Source organism: Rattus rattus, chromosome 18 (genome assembly GCF_011064425.1).
Source record: "Rattus rattus isolate New Zealand chromosome 18, Rrattus_CSIRO_v1, whole genome shotgun sequence".
Classification (NCBI taxonomy): domain Eukaryota; kingdom Metazoa; phylum Chordata; class Mammalia; order Rodentia; family Muridae; genus Rattus; species Rattus rattus.
The window spans coordinates 7865555-7869862 of record NC_046171.1 but is presented as its reverse complement, the minus strand read 5'-3'; the positions used below and the strand labels follow the sequence as shown (position 1 = coordinate 7869862).

Here is a 4308-nt window from a genome sequence, read left to right as displayed (position 1 = left end):
GCTAGCAGAAGTCTCCAGTATTCTTGGCCAGTGGTAACCCCCATGTATGCTACTTGGAAACCAGGGCCCATGAAGTAGAAAACACCTAGCTCAGGCAAAGAAAGGCATAAGCAGGGCAGGTGGCCCCAGACAAGGTGGCAGAGCCCAGGCCTGACCCCATGAAAGACAAGAACTGACTGAGCACACCTGGGCACAGCCCTGTTCACACTCAGCTCCCACAGCCTCATCCTGTCCCACCAGACACACACAGCTTAGTGACACAGATTCTGGAAGCTTCTCCATCTGCCATTTATTTAAAAAAAAACAAAAACAAAAACAAACACAAAACAAAAAACTTCTAAGCATTCCATCCAGTAATTAAAAAGCCATCCACACTTGGGTCAAGGATGTGAACAATCAAGTTCACACTCAGATTCTTATTCTCAGTGTGGAAGTGAGGAGATAATGCTCAGGGTAGCACGGAGTGACAGGATGCAGATGTCCCCACCCCCCTGCCCCAGGATGGACCACTAAGGTTGGCCTTGGAAGGGAAGGAAGGCAGTGCAGGGACAGGGTCCTGGTGTGCAGGGCAGGCTGGGCTCCACAGTTCTTCACACTGAAGCCATAGAATCACAGGGAACATCAGACACTGGTGTCTAAAGAGAACTGAGGACTCTGGATGTCACAGGAGAGACCTGAACACATCGTCTGTCACTCAGTCCACTCCAGGCAGCTGTCTTCATGCTAGAGAACGAGAGTCACAAACCATCACTGTGAAGACAACAGCCCAACAACCCTCCACTCACAGGGGATTCTGGGAGTCCCTGAAACCCAATCATGTCCACATTGTCCCTCCCCAGTCAGACCCCAGAGTCACCTTTACAATCTGGGAGGGACACATCAGAGCTCTGGGAGCTGTCCCTGCCTAAGGTAAAACAAAATATATGTATATTTATATGTGTATATGTATGTATATGTATATGTTTATGTATATGTGTATGTGTATGCATATGTATATATGGATTCATATCACAGTACGACTCAGGTCCCCAGAGGATTTCTCTGGAGGAACTACTATGGATTCCCTGAGCTCCCCACATCTCCAGCTTCACTCCAAAACCCTCAGGGACAATCCTGCCCCCAACACTAACCTGGAGCAGGGGTGTAGTCTCCTCATATTCCACCTGTGAGAAGAAAAGCTGTGAGAGTTCAAGGAAGGTCTTCACAGGAGGAAGTTTCCAGAACTGACAGAGGAAACAGTTGGAGACAGCAGCAATGCGGGGTGTGGCCATATTTCCCATTAAGGAGCACAGCACTCTTCTAAAGTGGGCTGAGGAGCCACTCAGACCCTGCTCATTCCTACCTATGTTTCTCCTCCTCTCCTCCTCACACAAACTCCAATGATGGCCACAGCTCCAATGATGGCCACAGCTCCAATGATGGTCACAGCTCCAAGGACAACATAAATAACATTGGTTTCCATGTTGGAGTCGGTGGATGGAGGCAGCTCTGGGAAGGACAGGTACAGGAAATGAAGGTGGGTGTCATGACCCCACTCTCTGTCCCGAGCAGCTCAGGGTCTGCAGAAGGCTCCAGCATTCCCTGACCCCAGGTCTGCACCCACACCCTCCTTACCCCATCTCAGGGTGAGAGGCTCAGGCAGTCCCTCATGCTCCACATGGCATGTGTAATTCTGCTCCTTCCCAAGAGGCACCACCACAGCTGCCCACTTCTGGAAGGTTCCATCCCCTGCAGGCCTGGTCTCCACAAGTTCCATGTCCTGGCTCAGATCCTCCCCATTCAACTGCCAGGTCAGGGTGATGTCAGCAGGGTAAAAGCCCAGGGCCCAGCACCTCAGGGTGACATCACCTTCAGGTCTGGGGTGAAGGGTCACATGTGCCTTTGGGGGATCTGTGTGGAAGATTTAAGAAATCACACAGTTAACAAGACAAACTGAAATCTACATAAGACACAGTTAAATTAATGATGACACTGAACTGTGTGTGTCTGACACTTCAACTGTCATCTCACTAGTGAGCTGCAGGGAGAGCTGGTCCCCTCAGCACAGAACTGCACACTTTCCTGAGGGACTCAGAAGCTAAGAGGGAATCCACATGAGCCAGTGGGTCAACATGGCCGTCCTTATGTGATGTTCTATAGCATGATATGGGTGGTCATAGAACGGAAGAGGGATTGGAAAATAATTGATTTATTATTTGTTTGCAGACAAACACTGCCTAGGAGCAAAATAATGCCTTCAAAAAAGGAAAGAAAAAAATAAAGTAAGAAATGAGAAAAAGAACGAAAAAAAGAGAAAAGAAAAAGAAATACCAAAATTTATATTCCTCCAGGGTACCCCATAAGGGCTCATGGGACCATTCTCCACTGTAGTAAGAGAGAGAAATGGGGTGTGAAAGAGAGGCAAACCCCACATCAGGGAGGGATCTGTGAGAATGTATTCTTTGGAAAGTTCTAGAAACTGGGGAGAACCAGCCTAGTGTAGTGGAGTCCATGTCTCCTCTGAGGTAAAGGAGACTTCTGGTCCTGAGGTGTAAGGGCTGACACATTCAGTATGACAGGAGTCAGTGTCCTCAGAGAGTGGGCCTGGGCAGAGAACCTGGTCTGGGAGAGGCCATGGCTGACAGCAGGGAGCCCCTGCTGTTAAGTGGGGGAAATTCTCTCCTTCCCTCCTGAGAGGGACTCAGAACTCTCCAGGGAGAAGGCTGGGCCCTGGGAGAGGCAGTGCAGTCACTGTGATGAGATGATCAGGAGACCCAGGGACACTGTCTCCCCTCTGAGACAGGGGCATCACCCAGCTGAGGGTTTCTTCTTCCCCAGGACCGACCCCCAGCTGGAGGGCAGAGGAGGAGAAGCCCGAGGCCCCCGCACCTGAGCTCAGCAGCGTCTCCTTCCCGAGTTCCAGGTATCTGCGGAGCGACTCCACACACTCTCCTTCCAGATTGGCCCTGCGTTTCTCTGCATAACGAGCCCGCTCCCACTTGTTTCGGGTCATCTGCGCCACCATGTCCGCCGCCGCCCACGTTTTCAGGTCTTCGTTCAGGGCGATGTAATCGCGGCCGTCGTAGGCGAACTGATCATACCCGCGGAGGAGGCTCCCGTCCGACCCCACGTCACAGCCAAACATCAACTGGAGTGTGTGAGAGTCTGGGGGACCCCGCGGTCAGACTCGGCCCCTCCTATTCCCCTCCCACTCGCCCGCCCCGCCCCTGCTCCCGCCCACCTGCGCCCCCGCCCACCCCCGGATTCTCAAAACGGAAACGGAAACACGCCCTGGTCGGTTAGGCTCCCGGACCCTCAGATTTGGGGTCCAGGAGGTCTCCGACCCCTGTGGGGACGCTGAGGGGTAGTGACGTCAGGCCCGGGGTCACTCACCGCCCTCGCTCTGGTTGTAGTAGCCAAGCAGGGTCCTCAGGTTCACTCGGAAAGTCTGCTCCTTTTCCTTGGCTCCCTGCGTCTCCCGCTCCCAATACTCCGGCCCCTGCTGCTCCATCCACCGGGCCCGCGGCTCGTATCTCGGATTCTCCGCGTCGCTGTCGAAGCGCACGAACTCCGTGTCGTCCACGTAGCCGACTTCCATGAACCGGGGCTCCCCGAGGCCGGGCCGGGACACGGCGGTTTTGAAATACCGCAGCGAGTGTGAGCCTGGGGGCGGCGCGCAGTGAGACCCGGACCTCCTCCCGGGACCCCGGGCGGGTGCGCGGGCCGGGCGGGGAGCGGGGCGCGGGGCTCGGGACGCGGGTGGAGAAGGGGCGGGGGTCTGGTGTCCGACCCGGGGACCCGGCTTCCCCGGTGCCGCCCCCGCCCCTACACCAGAGGCCTTTTCCCTCCGGACCCGGCACTCACCGCCTTGAGTCTGAGTCGGGGCCAGGACAGCGGCCAGCAGTGGGAGCAGCTTGGGCGGCACCATCGCCCCGCTTTGGAGATCCGGGACAAGTCTGAGTCCGTCTGCTTGGACTTTATAACCAGCCCAAGATCGCGTTACCCAGTGGGAGGTCAAAGCGAATCAGATCCCTAGGAGCTGTAAAGAGAGTTGTGGCTCCAGGGCAAGAAAAGGGCAGGGCTGTGCTGCAGGAGAACTCAGGGAGCAGAGTAGGGTCCCTGTGCACCTCTGTGTTAGGGTTTCCATTGCTGTGATAAGACCCCATGACCAAAAGCAACCTGAGGAAGAAAGGATTTTTTTTTCAGTTTACACTTCCACATCACAGTCCATCACTGAAGAGATTCAGGGCAGGATCTTGAGGCAGGACTCTAGAGGTAGGAGCTGAAGCAGAGACCATGAGAACCATTGCTAACTACCTCGTTCCTCAT

At 54.5% G+C, this 4308-nt stretch overlaps 1 pseudogene across 1 annotated transcript; it reads right to left on the bottom strand.

The window, feature by feature from the left end:
• Positions 1-380: 380 nt before the first annotated feature.
• On the bottom strand, positions 381-3780 carry LOC116887443 (annotated as a pseudogene). Its single transcript, XR_004386215.1, has 6 exons — positions 3373-3780; positions 2869-3144; positions 1615-1890; positions 1131-1178; positions 857-904; positions 381-723 (listed from the first exon to the last, which is right to left on the bottom strand). The product of XR_004386215.1 is annotated as an RT1 class I histocompatibility antigen, AA alpha chain-like (transcript).
• Between the last annotated feature and the right edge of the window lie 528 nt (positions 3781-4308).